This window comes from Neoarius graeffei, chromosome 10, assembly GCF_027579695.1.
Source record: "Neoarius graeffei isolate fNeoGra1 chromosome 10, fNeoGra1.pri, whole genome shotgun sequence".
NCBI lineage: Eukaryota > Metazoa > Chordata > Actinopteri > Siluriformes > Ariidae > Neoarius > Neoarius graeffei.
This window is the reverse complement of record NC_083578.1, coordinates 20,515,377-20,533,068: the sequence shown is the minus strand read 5'-3', so window position 1 is coordinate 20,533,068 and position 17,692 is coordinate 20,515,377.

Below are 17,692 nucleotides of genomic sequence, written 5' to 3'. Positions count from 1 at the left end.
GTCTGTCTGTCTGTCTGTCTGTCTGTCTGCAAGATATCTCAAGAACCAATGGATCGATTTGGACCAAATTTTGTACATGTGTTGCCAATCACCCAGGAAGGAAACCATTAAATTTTGGAGGTCAAAGGTCAAAGGTCAAGGTCATGGCAGAACTTCGAAATTTTCGCCCAATGTATTTTAATAGGGAAAAGGCGGGGTTTGCACTCGTTAGAGTGTCCCTGTCTAGTTTTGATTTGTTTCTTTCATTAATTAATTTTGTTTGCTTATGTATGTATACTTTAACTACAACGCTAACATTCTCATATTTTTAAATTTTGGGGGAGGCCCACGAAAAACCATATAGGTTTCTGGCCTCCCCTGCATGTTTTTTTGTTTTTTTTAATTGCTATTATTATGATTTAATGTCCTTATACATGCGAATAAACAATAACAATAAGGTAAACATTGGCTACTCTGAAGAATCTATAGTAAGAAATATATTTTATTTTTTAACACATTTTTGTTTACCACATAATTCCTGATATGTTCCATATGTTATTTCATAGTTTTGGTATCTTCAGTTTTGTTCTCCAATGTCGAAAATAGTCAAAAAACAAACAAACAAACAAACAAACAAACAGATGATTAGGGGTGTACAAACTTTTGATTGCTACTGTATATACAAGCCTTTTTAACTAGTATGAGTCACGAATGAGTATTTAGGAAATATATTTTGACAAACTGTATGAGATTCTTCTAATTGATAAATTAAAACAGTGATTTGAACTTAGGTTTTTGGACTTTACTGTGTTTTCTGTAGTTTGTCCTTCTATAACATATGCCATGTTCTCCAAGTTTTATCTAATTTGACTAAAGGGACACCTTATGGAAAAGTTATGGATCAGGGGAAACACTCCCCTGCACTAGAACCTGGATGAGGCTAGATTTGCGCAATACTTTATATAATATGTGTAACAATGCATATGCATTCATAATACTTTTTCCGAATATTTCATAATATACCTATACTCACATTCGCCAAGGAGACATTACTCCCTATAGGGGTATTTTTCTTTCTGGAGAGGTTCGGGTTCCAGTGGCACACCAGACTGTCATTCTGGACACTGTAGTTTTTGTGGCCGATCAACCAGTAGGTGTTCATTTTTCCTTTTCCCTGAAAAATAAATCTGAGAATCTGAACTTTGGTATGCAAGAGCCTTTAGGGATATTTCACACAATTGTGATACAAATTGGATGTGATCACCTTTGCATTAACAAATGTTTCCTGAATTTGTAATCGAAACAACTGTTTAAAGTTGTGCTGCTGTTTCCTGTAGCACACAAAACCTCCACATCTTAATCACGATACTCTTGCACATTGTAAATTGCGAAATGGATTCTCACCTTCACTTCGATCTCTCCCCGTAATTGGAGCTCATAGGCGTTGTCTTTCATCAGAGCCAGGTAAGTTGCAGAGCTGGCATGGATCTTTTGAGCTGAAACAACAGTAGACAAAAGAATAATTTACTTCATAGGTTTTTTTTTTCAGCTTTAGTACAACCCAAATTCTTTTCCTTTTAGAGTTTTACACTTATATAAACCAAAACAATTGACACTTGCTGAAACAGCCACTAAAAACAGTAACTGTGATCATGCAGAAAGCAAAACTATCTTAATATCACATACGAATTGTTCAAAGATACCACTGTGTAGGAGTGTAAGTATGAGCAATAATTATGATTATTTTTTTCGCGGTCCAAATCCTGCGCTCTGATTGACTGGCGAGCGGGTCCGTATCCTACGGTACGGACCCCAGTTACGGACCCCGGTTACGGACCTCTGGGGACTCGCTCATTCACAACAACAACAAACATAGTAGCAGTTTTTGTTAACATTTATCTTTTTTTATAAGATTTATTTATAAGATTTTTATCAAAAATCTTATACATTTCTGCCAGCATTTCTCAGGAGAATAGCATTAATTTTACAGCATGGATAGCGATAACAACAGTGTTCACAGCGAAAGCGAGTTTTACAACCCTGAGGAAGAAGAAATAAAAGAAAACATTTCAGGAGAAAGCTAAAAACCTGTAACTTGCTAACGCCGAGCAAAAACATGGCTGAATCTTGAATGACTCCTATTTGTATAAATAAGGGACTACATAGGCGGCAAAAAGTAGTTTTTTTCCTATCATGGAAGTGCACTTGTATACTGAGGAGGAAGCCATTTGCATTACAGCCGTGAATGAGGATTCAAAATAGTATTAATTTTACAGCATGGATAGCGATAACGACAGTGTTCACAGCGAAAGCGAGTTTTACTACCCTGAGGAAGAAGAAATAAAAGAAAACATTTCAGGAGAAAGATAAAAACCTCTAACTTGCTAACGCCAAGCAAAAACATGGCTGAATCCTGAATGACTCCCATTTGTATAAATAGGGGATTACATAGGCGGCAAAATGTAGTTTTTTTTCCTGCCATGGAAGTGCACTTGTATACCGAGGAGGAAGCAATTTGCATTACAGCCGTGAATGAGGATTCAAAATGGCGGCTCGGCTCGGTTTTCCCTTTCGGGCGCTCTCGTTTTCTGTTAGAATTTGGTAAAGAAAAAAATAAATATCTTATTTACCAGCTTAAGGTCGGTCCGTATGGTGAAATACCGTGACCTCGGCCTTGAATACTGACCTCGGCTCAGAGGGCCTCGCTCAGTCCTTTCAAGACCTTGGTCACGGTATTTCACGATACGGACCTCCCAGCTGGTAAATAACATACATGTAATTTTTAAAAAATAAAGCAAATGGATAGCACGACATTCACGTTTTTTTAAAATTGCAATTTAATCTGATGATTACCCAAACAGCTTATTTTGAAATATTAATTATCACCTGGCTAAAGCAAATTGTGATTTCTTACATTATGTGTGGAAAAAACAACGTCCACATGGTGTGTAAGAGATTCAATGCTGTCGTTAATTGATTAATTTAATACTTTTAATCTTACATTAATAGTAGTGTTAACATTTATGTTATGTTCATTTTGCTCCATCTGTAAAGTGACCTGTCTATGGCAGCACTGTTTATATTGAGAAATCACATCTACTGATTATTTATCTTCCTTCAAAAGACTTTTATAATAGCATGGGTTTCTTTAAAGGAAGGGTTTGGGTATTTTAAATTATAATTAAAAGTTATTCCACAAAACTGAGTCATACGTGAGCTGATAGCTGACAAGGCGCGTAGCTCTGAGTTGGCTATAAGCCATGTACGACAAGATTGAGTGGAATAACTGTTTTATTATATCCACATTCACTGGATTTTCAGAAACTGAGCATTTGTATTTTTTTTGCAAATTCGATAAATAAAAACTTTATACAAAACGTCCAACAAAATAATTTTCGCTTCGAATGTGAACAAACCAGCGAAATGACAGTTGTGAAAAATGCGATAATAATAATTCTTGAAAAATAAAAATAAGATACTTTCATTCCATATTTTGTTACCTTTTTTTGTATTTTTTGGGGTTTTGTTTTCGAGTAGAGTTTTTATTTCGTCCTCGGTTGGTTCAGCAACATGTGCTGCCATTTTCTTCTTCTTCAGGTTTTTTTTTGATAGTTGGCAAACCAGCTTAAAGGTGTATTACTGCCACTGACTGGGCTGGAGTGTGGAACAGGAGATACTGGGGGGGGTGTTCTATTCTTTTAGCTATTTCTCATCTCATCTCATTATCTCTAGCCGCTTTGTCCAGTTCTACAGGGTCGCAGGCAAGCTGGAGCCTATTCCAGCTGACTACGGGCAAAAGGTGGGGTACACCCTGGACAAGTCGCCAGGTCATCACAGGGCTGACACATAGACACAGACAACCATTCACACTCACTTTAGAGTCACCAGTGAACCTAACCTGCATGTCTTTGGGGGAAACCGGAGCACCCGGAGGAAACCCACACGGACACGGGGAGAACATGCAAACTCCGCACAGAAAGGCCCTCGCTGGCCACGGGGCTTGAACCCAGACGTTCTTGCTGTGAGACAACAGAGCTAACCACTACACCACCGTGCCATTTCTGTTTCTTCTAAATACTTGATAACAAAGTGACATACACTAACTGACTTGATGCGCTCCACCATTTTGTTTTTCTCTACTCACGGTATATGAGCTGATAGCCTAGAAGTAGAGTAGCCAATCAGAGAGTGTGATTGCTCATGTCTAGTGAATGTGGATAAAATGATCTATGAATATGTGATAGAGATATCCATTTGGCATGCTTGCAACTTGTTTTGGCTATCTTCAGTTCAATCCTTGAAACTTATCTTTGCTCACACCGCTGCTCTCTGTTTTTCATAAGGCTATCCTGATCAGGATATTCAACTCTCCATCACCCGTTGAAACTACCCCATCACACTCAGCCAACTCATATTACATTTTCCAATCATATTGCTACACCACACTCTTGAATGTGGATATACAGTTGTGTTGGGGAAAAAAAATAGCAGTACAACATCAGTGACCTGCTGAACCACTGTTATTAGTAGTAGTGATATTTCTGAATGGCAAATAATTTACTTGTAGATGTAGTAGTGTAATAGAAAAACAACAGACCTCACTGTCATGACATGCACACTGCTTGTTCTGAGTAACTGACTCATTCATTGAAAGGGGCATGTTCAAAATAATAGTGGTGTGGAGTTTAATTAGAGAATTCATTAATTCTGTGACAAAACAGGTGTCATTAATTATTCTTTATGAAGGAAGAAGGGAAGCGGATGTTTCACACATTGTTATAAAATATATTTCCTTCTGAATTGCTCAGTAAAATGGGCTGTTCCAAACATCATTCGGAGGAACAAAATAATCTGATGAAAAAGCTGATTAGAGAGGGGAAACTGTATAAAGAAGTTCAGCAAATTATAGGATGCTCAGCTAAAATGATCTCAGATGCTTTAAAATGGCAACAAAAACCCGAAACGTGCGGAAGAAAACGAGCAACTACTGTTAAAACGGATTGAAGAATAGTCAGAATGACTAATCATCCAGTCCAGATCCAATCATCACCTCCAGAAAGGCCAAAGATGATGTAAAATTACCTATAAGTACTGTTACAGTCAGAAGACGTTTGATCGAAACTATCAGCAAGATAGTTTCGATAAAGCACCATTGTTGAAAAAAAAAACGGCACGTGCAGAATCAGTAAAAAAATTACCAAGGAACACATCGATTGGCCCAAAGAGAAATGACGTAACATTCCATGGACTGATGAGAGTAAAATTGTTCTTTTCAGGTCTCGTGGTCATCAACAGTATGTCAGACGACCTCCGGGTACTGAATTCAAACCACAGTACACTGTGAAGACAATGAAGCACAGTCGTGCAAAAATCATGGTACAGGGATGTTTTTTATACTACGGTGTTGGGCCTATTTATCATACACCAGGGATCATGGATCAGTTTGAATACATCAAAATACCTGAAGAGGTTATGTTGCCATATACCGAAGAGGAAATACCCCCAAAATGGGTGTTTCAACAAGACAACGACCCCAAACACATGAATAAGCGAGCAACATCTTGGTTCCAGACAAAAAGGATTGAGGTAATGGAGTGGCCAGTTCAATCCCCTGACCTCAACCCCATTGAACCTGTGGGGTGACATTAAAATGCAGTTTCTAAAGCAAAACCCAAAAATTCACAGGAACTCTGGAATGTAGTTCGTTCATCCTGGGCTGAAATACCTGTTTACTGGGGCCAGAAGTTGGTTGACTTGATGCAACACAGATGTGCAGCAGTTATGAAAAACAATAGTTATGCAACTAAACATGAGTTCAGTTTGAAGAGAAAAATGTCAACACTGCTATTTTTTTAACAGATTAATATTCCTTTTCTTTGCTTCCTGTAAAAGAATAACGCAGACTTGATAAAATTTGTGAATCCTTTGATTTGGAATTGAATGTGTAATGTTTCCACTAGGGCGGCACGGTGGTGTAGTGGTTAGCGCTGTCACCTCACAGCAAGAAGGTCCTGGGTTCGAGCCCCGTGGCCGGCGAGGGCCTTTCTGTGTGGAGTTTGCATGTTCTCCCGTGTCCGCGTGGGTTTCCTCCGGGTGCTCCGGTTTCCCCCACAGTCCAAAGACATGCAGGTTAGGTTAACTGGTGACTCTAAATTGAGCGTAGGTGTGAATGTGAGTGTGAATGGTTGTCTGTGTCTATGTGTCAGCCCTATGATGACCTGGTGACTTGTCCAGGGTGTACCCCGCCTTTCGCCCGTAGTCAGCTGGGATAGGCTCCAGCTTGCCTGTGACCCTGTAGGACAGGATAAGTGGCTGCAGATAATGGATGGATGGATGTTTCCACTACATTTGAAATATGGAAATAAAAGCTATTAAAAAATATTTCACTTTATTCCCTTTGTTAATGCACTGCTATTTATTTGAACACAACTGTATACTCATGTTTGTCTTTCAATAAACTGAGCAACATCTCTGAACAGCTGTGTCTGCGTAAGTGACCGTTGCTCCCAGATCGATCTGCGAGACAGAATCTCCGGATCTCCTAGGCAGCGGAGGACTTATATTTCTAGATAACTCATACTTTATCAATTCAACTTTCTTCAGTACAGACAAATCAAAACCTATCAATAAATCTGATGTGCCTTTCAATAACTAATAATACTATTTTAGACAAACAATATCACGAATGAGCGCAAAAACTGTACTCGTATATCCCATTTTGTTGAACTCATTAAATTCATGGCATGCTAAAAGGGCACACAGTTTAGCAGTAAATAAAGAGATGCTCTGATGACTTAAACCTAAAATGAAGAATGATACAATCATGGCTGAAATGGAGGCCTGTCTCTATGGTGATGTAGTAACTGAAAATATTCATGAACATCACAGCAGCAAAAAGCACTGCGAAAACAAGCCTTTCAACTCTGGGCAAAAGCTGTCTTTATTTCCATACAAGTTTTAGATCTTGATGTTGGACCATATACAATTTATCTATGAATAGTAAGAAAAGTCTGATTAGCTAATCGGTGGATGAAAATATGATCATGGGAAAGTTGTGAACATATGAAAGTGTTATGAAAAGGACATACGCAGGCTGGTGGATTCCATTCGGGAGGCTGTGTTTACTGTGTCTCCAAACAGGCAGTACCTGGGCATCTTGTAGCCTACAATTCCAGCTACACATGGTCCTGTAGTACATGGACCACAGATGATTTTTTTTATTTTTCCCTGTAAATAAAATCTCAAAACCCTTTTCGGTGAAAAACTTGAACAGTTATAGAGTAATTACAGGTTTGCATATCATATAATTGACTTACAATATTGATATCATCAGTACTGTCTTTATTTGATAATGTAACCCTACAGCGGTGCTTGAAAGTTTGTGAACCCTTTAGAATTTTCTAGATTTCTGCATAAATGTGACCAAAGACATCATCAGATTTTCACACAAGTCCTAAAAGTAGATAAAGAGAACCCAGTTAAACAAATGAGATAAAAAGATTATACTTGGTCATTTATTTATTGAGGAAAATTATCCAATATTACATATCTGAGAGTGGCAAAAGTATGTGAACCTCTAGGATTAGCAGTTCATTTGAAGGTGAAATTCGAGTCAGGTGTTTTCAATCAATGGGATGACAATCAGGTGTGAGTGGGCACCCTGTTTTATTTAAAGAACAGGGATCTATCAAAGTCTGACCTTCACAGCACATGTTTGTGGAAGTGTTTCATGGCACGAACAAAGGAGATTTCTGAGGATCTCAGAAAAATCGTTGTTGATGCTCATCAGGCTGGAAAAGGTTACAAAACCATCTCTAAAGAGTTTGGACTCCACCAATCCACAGTCAGACACATTGTGTACAAACGGAGGAAATTCAAGACCATTGTTACCCTCCCCAGGAGTGGTCGACCAACAAAGATCACTCCAAGAGCAAGGTGTGTAATAGTCGGTGAGTTCACAAAGGACCCCAGGGTAACTTCTAAGCAACTGCAGGCCTTGCTCACATTGGCTAATGTTAATGTTATGAGTCCACCATCAGGAGAACACTGAATAACAATGGTGTGCATGGCAGGGTTGCAAGGAGAAAGCCACTGCTCTCCAAAAAGAACACTGCTGCTCATCTGCAGTTTGCTAAAGATCACGTGGACAAGCCAGAAGGCTACTGGAAAAATGTTTAGTGGATGGATGAGACCAAAATAGAACTTTTTGGTTTAAATGAGAAGCGTTATGTTTGGAGAAAGGAAAACACTGCATTCCAGCATAAGAACCTTATCCCATCTATGAAACATGGTGGTGGTAGTATCATGGTTTGGGCCTGTTTTGCTACATCTGGGCCAGGATGGCTTGCCATCATTGATGGAACAATGAATTCTGAATTATACCAGCGAATTCTAAAGGAAAATGTCAGGACATCTGTCCATGAATTGAATCTCAAGAGAAGGTGGGTCATGCAGCAAGACAACGACCCTGAGCACACAAGTCGTTCTACTAAAGAATGGTTAAAGAAGAATAAAGTGAATGTTTTGGAATGGCCAAGTCAAAGTCCTGACCTTAATCCAATCGAAGTGTTGTGGAAGGACCTGAAGCAAGCAGTTCATGTGAGGAAACCCACCAACATCCCAGAGCTGAAGCTGTTCTGTACGGAGGAATGGGCTAAAATTCCTCCAAGCCGGTGTGCAGGACTGATCAACAGTTACCAGAAATGTTTAGTTGCAGTTATTGCTGCACAAGGGGGTCACACCAGATACTGAAAGCAAAGGTTCACATACTTTTGCCACTCACAGATATGTAATATTGGATCATTTTCCTCAATAAATAAATGACCAAGTATATTTTTGTCTCATTTGTTTAACTGGGTTCTCTTTATCTACTTTTAGGACTTGTGTGAAAATCTGATGATGTTTTAGGTCATATTTATGCAGGAATATGGAAAATTCTAAAGGGTTCACAAACTTTCAAGCACCACTGTATATTCAAACCCTTTTACAATGTAGACATAAAGCTGTGAACACATATCAGGCAATTTTCTGTCTGGTTCCATAAAGCGTTGTTTATTTTTCTAATACACTGCTATGAGGATATCATATATTCAGTATTTTATCATTCTAGTCCTATCAAACATTATGCAATAACAAAGCACATGGAGAAATCAGCACGTAAAAACACACACCTGTGTGTATCCCTGCTCGAAGCTGAAGACGTTTGTTGGGCATGTGGGGAATGGAAACCTGCCTCACAGCAGCCACCAGGTCTAGAGACATCTTAGCGATCTCATCAGCATGTTTATCCCCATTTCTCTCAGGAAGCCCACTCACTACCATGTAGGCATCGCCAATAGTCTCCACCTGTCACAGAAAACTCCACATTGAAGCACCATGTCAATGTAACTTACAGTTACTTTATAGTTTACACCATTGTTGCATGTTACCTTGTAGACATCGTAAGAGTCAATGCGCGTATCAAAGCACATGTACAGATTGTTGAGCATCTCGACGACTTGCAGAGGTGTGCATGAGGCTGATATGGCAGTGAAGCCCACAATGTCTGAGAAGAAAATGGTGACCTGAAATGAAACTGTGTATTAGTGCTGACCAAGTATAAATGTATTGTTTAAAATGAGCCTAATTCAAATGTACATCTACAATCAGTTAAATACAGAAAACCTTTTGCCTTAGGTGGCTATAAGAAAGAAAAGCATATTTTGACTGGGTTTTTTTTTTCTGTAGTTTTATCTGCTTTTCTGTTGTACCCAAGCTACAATATACAAACCAAAACCAAAGTCTTGAGCCCTAAATGTCAGTCTTCAGTAAATGTGACATTTACTAAATATTTAGGTGAAGAACCTACATGCTATAGCAGAGAGAAAATGATCTGCCAAATTTATCCTCCATGAGAGACACACAATTTGCTCCTCTCCATCATAAGCTGTTTTATCTCCTAATGAATATGTAATACCATAATTATAGGCAATTACTACAACAATAAGAACAAACAAAATTGGAGCATGTGCTCTTTCTGTATACACCAATCTTACCAACACGTCTAATGAATATGGACTGCTTTCCTAACATCAGTTTGATTTATTAAAAGTATGTTAGTAGTGTTAAACGCTTCGTTTAACATTTTTCTAGCTTTAACCTGTTAAAATCCTGGTTTGGCTATGCATGTACACATTTTCTAATTCAATTCTCGCTTACACTCTCGTAGCTCTCAGCCTCTACGTGTCTGTTTTTGCGAAGCTGCTTAGCCACGGACTTGGGCAGCATCTGATGAAGGAGGTCCTCAGCAAGCTGCCTCTGTTTTTTCAAATCTTCTGTCTTCTCCTTCAAAGTCTGTGCGTAGTCCTGGATCCACCCCGTCATCTGCTTAAAGGAGAGCAGCACAGTGGGATAGATGAGGCATGCAATGGTGAGCAGGCAGATCTTCAAGCTTATGCTGGATGAGACGTCTCTGGATTTCAGCTTCAGGGCTAATGTGGCCCTTGTAAGGAAGCAGTTCTGGATGTTCCCCAAGGCAAGAATGAATATTTGGGCTCCTTCCAAAGAGGAACCGGGGTTATAGAGAGAAAAGTCTTTCAGGTGGAGCTCCTGGTCAACATTCTCTATCCAGCAGCTCTGGAAATTCTCAGATATGTCTCGTAGGACCATCAGTGTGGTTAAAGTTTGTAACCACTTATACTGGATGTCTGGTCCGCCTTCATTTAAGATCCGCTGATAGTTCGTCTCTTGGAATGTAATTAGAAATCTCAGCGTGATCATGTCTGTCCAGTCTGCACTGTGCTTCAGAAGACCAAAGTCCACATCTCTTATGCCTGATAAATCTAATATCTTTTCAATTGCAGGACTGAAAATCCAAGTCCCATTGCTGCATCTTGGATCATCTCCCCATATCACGCTAACAAACTCAAAAAAGTCAGACTGAAGCTGCTCACAAAACTCCGGCAGCTCCACGCCACAAGGCTGTCCCAAGCCGTCCATTTCCACACCTGTACAAATGTGGCTGATGATTGATAATTCAGGAGTCGGAAACATCTCTTGATCATTAGGTTTGCTCTCTCTCGATGAGCATGAGTTTCTCATCATTTGGAGTTCAGTAACAATTCGGAGTGTAGCTTGAATCCTGCAGGAGGTCAGTTCAGCGAGGCAGTTCTCAATCATCTGCCATTGATCCAAGGAGGAACTGAAGTCCATGGCCATGGAGCAAAACAGAGCCAGGAAAGAGATGACGCAGGCAACCAGGATCCTGCGAACCGTGCTATTACACCTGCTGCAGCAGCAGAGAGAGGGACTGTGGAGCAATATAATATAATATAATATAATATAATATAATATAATATAATATAATATAATATAATATAATATAATATACAGTATATGCATATATCTCAGTGAGCTATATCTATAGGCAATGCTATATTAAAACAACAGTGTCTAGACAGCACAGGATTTCATAATGCACTTAATACTAAGCAATTTGCTGCAATAAATGTATTTTCAGGGCTTTTGAATACATTCAACAAGTAATGGGTTTCCTGAAATGACTTTGTTATAGTATTAAAGTGATACCTGCAAGTATTCCAGTCGTCCTCAGTCTCCTCTGAGCTGTGGGCTATGAGCTTCTCTCGGGCTTCGTGTTTTCTGCTATGAATTTTGGTTAAAGTGCCTTTTAAAGAGGTCGATGACAAGGTGCTGGATGCCAAACAGTCCTTCTTCATTGACTCCAGTGATGACATGAGACACCTCTCCTGGACTGGGATGATAAAAGTTAAGTTATTTCTTTGTCTTTTAAAAATCTGCTTCTTCGATATTTACAATAATTTTGATAATCTGTCGTCTATTCTTGAATATAACACCCATTCATGCACCTTCGTCTCCTTTACTGGACATTAAAGGCACTCAATCGGTGACGTAGGCTAATAATTACACAATGCTGCATTGTGATTGGTGGATTCGCTGCGCTCCGTGTTAATCCTTCCCTTCTGGTTGAAACCGGTTTTAAAGTTCAGCTTTAAATTCATATCGCGTTACTTTGGTGTGTCACTTGTTTAATAAGTCGCGTTTTCATTCATTTTAGCCTGCATTTTGTACAAAAAGCTCATTTTTATTTAAATTCAGGAAAGTTGGCTTTTGAATTAAGTAAATAATAATAATAATAATAATAATAATAATAATAATAATAATAATATGCTAGAGCTGCTATTTCAGTGACAGCCTTGAGTTTCTCGTTTGCTTGGCGTGTAGGTTACATCAAGTGATATGCTTGGATGGTGTAAGTATTTTACACATTTTAGTAACAACAAATGATGCTACTCATAACTGTCTGTATTCTAATTAAGCTCATTCCCTTAAAAATTCTGAATAATATTGTTATTATAATTCAGTTCCGGATGCTCTATGTCCTTCTCAGTCATTTTGGAATAAGCTAGAAGATCTGTTCACTATTCCAGAAACTGTAGGGGAGAGCGGGGAGACTTGTGACAGGGGAGACTTGGAACAGTTTGTATTCCCATAAATTAATTCCAACCAATCAGGTTTTAGATTATATCAGAAGTTAGGTGTTGCCCCGTAGAGTAACCTACTTCCTTTGGAGCCACGAAGCTGGAAACTGTAGTAAACTGTGTGCAGTTTAATATTTTAGTCGACTAAAACTTGTATTTTCTACTTTGTCTCCACCTCCATTCTATGGTGTAATATATTTCTAACTTTCAGCTGTTCCTGTTAGGGGTCACCACAGCAGATAATGTCCCTCCATCTCCTGCTGTCGTCCGTATCTTTTTCTGTCACACCAACCATCATGTCCTACACATCTATAAATCTCATCATTGGTCTTCGTCTTTTCCTTCTACCTGGCAACTCATATATATATATATATATATATATATATATATATATATATATATATATATACTCTGTATAACCTCTAATGAATGCCCCCCCCCCCATATTTCGGAAAAAAAAAATCAAAATTAAAAAAACTAACAGTCTGAACAGTTTTATATACCCCAGGTTTTCTATCCAAGTCCAGTATCCAAATCAAATACAAATTCAATGTCCTGGACTATCACAATCCGTCGATGCCTGCTCTGAATCACTGCTGTCAACCTCCTGCTCCGACTAGCCTTTTTCTGCCCGGCTGCCAAAGTTTCAATTTTGCGTTTTTGTTGGCACCTTTCACGGACTCGTTTACGATTGATCTTGTAGAGTTTAGAAGCAAAGTGCTTTCCTTTCTCCTCCGCTGTTTTTAAGACTTTTAGCTTAAAACTCGCAGTGTAGGATTTGTGTTTTTCAACACGTGTGTCCATCTTTACGATTAGAAACAGAATGATCAGATCAAATTATCTGGGAGGCGTGTGACTTCTGCAAAAAGGGAGCTTTATGCAAAGTGAGTGATGTAACAGTGGTTGGCGAAAAGACCAAATGTGTCAAGCCAGCTGACACGTGAGCTATATCTGGGCTGTTTCCTCGCCGAATGAACACCTGCATTACCGTATACACTCCAGTAAGCGCCCCAAATAATAAAAAAATCAATTTTTAAAAACACTTAATTCGACGACTTTTCACTTAGAAAACGTATGAAAGTTAGGGAAAATTAGTAGGGCAGTTATGTTAGGGTTTGAAAAATTGGATCAACTGTGATTTTTTTACCCCTAATAAACGCCCCCCTTTTGAAAAATGTAACGCCCCCGGGGGCGTTCATTAGAGGTTTTCGGTGTGTATATATATATTTTATTAGCAACTCAGTGTCAGTCAGTCACAACTCAGTGTTTGTCTAGTCAGGTTTTGGTTAAACTGACATTTTTCTATCACTGTACCAGCATTGTGTGTTCTTACAGTTCATACGTTACACGTTTTGATAAAAAAAAATCAAAATTAAACATGAAGGCCTATGTATTTTATTTTTGTTCCATGTCTCACCACTATGTCCCAAGTCTCCCAACATAATGTCCCATGTCTCCCCTCAATGTCTCATGTCTCCCTGCAAAAAATAATGACAGAAAAGTGAAGCCTGAAGGCCAGTATATGTGACAAACTAAGAAACAATTGTTATGGTAAAAGGGTATAGTAAATCCTGTCTAATGCAATATGAATGTGATGCTACCTGCAAAGAATTTCTCACAATCTACAAAAGCTGAAAACTTGTCCCAAGTCTCCCTACTTATAAAAAAATTCCTACATGCAATTTGAAACTTCAGGGTCACAGAACTTTTCAGAGGTTTGGGTTATTAAATGATCAAACGCATGTATTACTCAGTCTATTTAATGTGTTGAACACACATACGTTTGTCGTATTATCCTTGTGAGGACCTTCCACTAGCATTAAAAAGAAGAAAGAAAAAAACAGCATTGCATTCCTCATGGGGACCAAACAAATGTCAAAACCCACAATGTCAAAACCGTTAGATTTGATTGATATCCTTGTAGAGACATTGGCGTTTGTTGTTATGATGTTGCAAAGAATCACACGATGCTCAACAGGAAACATAACCTTTATTCCTTCAGAAGATGCAAGACAAAATTACCAACAAAACATCCAGTATTGCCCATAAAAATCAACTTAAAAAAATACTAAATTCAGTGCATAAAATAATTAACATCATATCATATAAAAAGTTTCCCACTCCACTCCACACTTCAATAATAGCTCACAGTAGTTCTCTCACCTGGCTTCATAAGGTCCATAATTTTGTTTATTTCTTTTAATTAAATATTAACAGCTTTCTTTTCATTTTTTTGCATTATTTTTGCATCTGCATTCACAAAGGCATATTCTACTGTAAACAAAATATGTATTTAGATTTTTAAACCAATTTTTAGAATGTACATATCCCATAGAGATACATTTAGTGTCATGTTAGTAATTAGTGCTAAAATGAGTCAGCCCTAAACTACAGTATATCACTAAATTGGTCCTGATTAAGGATATCCTAAAGGAGAGCACACCACACCTACATTATACTTGTCACATCTGCATCCATTACCTGTGGACACATTGTTCATTACACATGAATAAAGATTTATAAGCAATTGCATACCCTCATTATAGATAATGTCAACAGGAGGTATTAAACCTATGTGCAAGTAGGCATGTTATTCAAGCTGTCAAATCTCAGAAGCTCGGCAACACTCCATATGTTCCAAATATTACCACCTAGTGGCTTTTCTTCGTGGTACATCCTACCATGGGATACACCACTTCACATTCTTTTTTTTTTTTTTTTACCACTTCACATTCTAATTTTAATCCTGAGTACCACTTGCTTCAACTTTGTCTGTTCTTTCTTTAACAGTGTAGTCCCTAGTCAGTTGGAAGTAAATTAGTTTTGCAACAGCTCTGTGCTTGAATTTTATTCTGCCTCACTTATAAGTCACCTTGAAAGAACATAGTCAACTAGAAAATAAATCAAATGAGCAAGGGGAGTGTGGTTTATTTTAGAAAATTATTAGAAAAAGTAAAACAGCAGGGCTCAACATTAACTTGTAAGCCCGCTTGTCCTGGGGGGCAAGTGGGGGTAAATTTCCACTTGTCCCCCAATATTATCACTTGCCCCCTATTTTGTGAGTCGTACTTTATCACACATTGAGTTGAAGTTTGGTTATTGATTAAGTTGGTTATTGGTTACTTTTTACTTGTAACGGACAATAACAATTTTATCCAAAATAGGTTTTCCTGCCTTAATCGATTTATTTCCATTTCACATGCATGCAGCTGTTGTAAAGTTCAGTGTGCTTGTGTAGAACACTCTCAGACTGTAGGTTCATTACTCGATAATGTAGAAATCATAAAATAAAAATCTATAACAAAGTTTGTAGGAAGAAAACAATAGGGTGCCAAGACTTTTGAACAGTACTGTGTTTGGGGATATTTATATATAGTTTTTTTGTTATATCATCCACCTCTAGGTTTAAAAAAAAACGCACTGTGTCATGACAGACAAGATAATGTTTGAGTTTAAAATTGTTTAGTGTAGGCTATGGGTGTTTTATACAGACCTGGCAACCTGTAACTGAATCAGTGCAGCCAGTCTGTCATGACGCAGCGTGGGTGTTTTTGTTTGTTTGTTTGCTTTTTTAATAAACCTAGAGGTGGATGGTATTTAAAAAAAAACAGCTATATAAATATTCTGCACAGGACTGTGTTCCTCTGATAACAGAAACAAAGCTCCAGCTCTCTCGGCTCTTAATCTTTTCTGTTCTTTCAGGATTTATTGCACATGTCACTCTTTGTTGAGTTTTTTATGCCTGAGTTGTTTGACACCAATCTGGGTTTTCTGTGTCGAATAAGGAAGCAGTTTCACCTGTAAGAAAATCAAACACTTTCATGAAGGAGCTAATTCGAATGCGAGCAGAAAAAAAAAAAACGAGATTCTTAAGCAAACTCTTCCATCCTCACTTCCGACTTTCTGTTTTTGGAAAATACATTTTAAATACAATTGTGAATTTCTCTGGAGTTTTCAGGCTGAGCTGCTCTTCATATTTTTTAACCACTCATTTCCTCATTGTTCTTGAAACATTTGTTTCTATTTGTTAACATTTTTCTTGATAGCAGTGAGAGACGGTAATGCCTTTTATCCATTTCTCTCTTTGAACAAGCAAAAACAGCGCAGAAATTAACCATATTGAAGACGGATTAAACCTTGCTTACATGAAAGACGGTGTCTGTCTGACCCCAGCTGTAATTATCACATGATGCGTGACATCATGCACAAGGGGTCTATAAACAGTGCGCGTACCATACTACAACAGCGGGGGTATATAAAATAACTTGCAAAGCAGGAAATGAAACGGAGACTAAGAAAACAGCCAAGACATAATGGTGGATATGTAGTGAGGGATGCTTTTAGGAACTGAAATAAAATATCAAAAAGCCTAATTTTTGTGGTGCTAGTTCGTGATATATGCTCATTCCAACTTGCCCGGAGAGGCATGTTGGGGACATAGCCCACTTGCCTGAATGCATGTTTCACTTGCCCCGGGCAATCGGGCAGTGCTTAATGTTGAGCCCTGAATAGCAAGCCCTGTCTCTAATGTCATACCCATTCACACAAATTTAATCATGTAGATTGTTGCAAATTTGCAGACATGACATTGGGTTGGGGAATCAGTTAACAAATCCAGTCTAAAATCTTGATGCTAAAACTACAACTAGCACAATTAGCAGTTCCCTTCTGTGTCTCATTTATCTTTCGTAAAATACAAGCATTTAACTAAAAGTTAACATTGGAGCCCTTTGTTCTCTTATCTTCATTTATCTCATCTCATCTCATTATCTCTAGCTGCTTTATCCTGTTCTACAGGGTCGCAGGCAAGCTGGAGCCTATCCCAGCTGACTACGGGTGAAAGGCAGGGTACACCCTGGACAAGTCGCCAGGTCATCACAGGGATCTTCATTTATATCACACTTAATGCGTACTGAGTGCCCTTTTTTAAATATGTAATTTTATTCTATCCACATTCACTGGATATGAGCAATCGCACACTTTGATTGGCTACTCTACTACTAGGCTATCAGCTCATGTACCATAAGTAGAGAAAAACAAAATGGCGGTGCATGTTGCTGAACCAACCAAGGACGAAATAAAAACTCTACTCAAAAACAAAACCCAAAAAAATACAAAAAAAAAGCAACAAAATATGGAATAAAAGTATTTGATGGGAAGAATGTATCTTTTTTATTTTTCAAGAATTATTATTATAATAGCATTTTTCACAAATT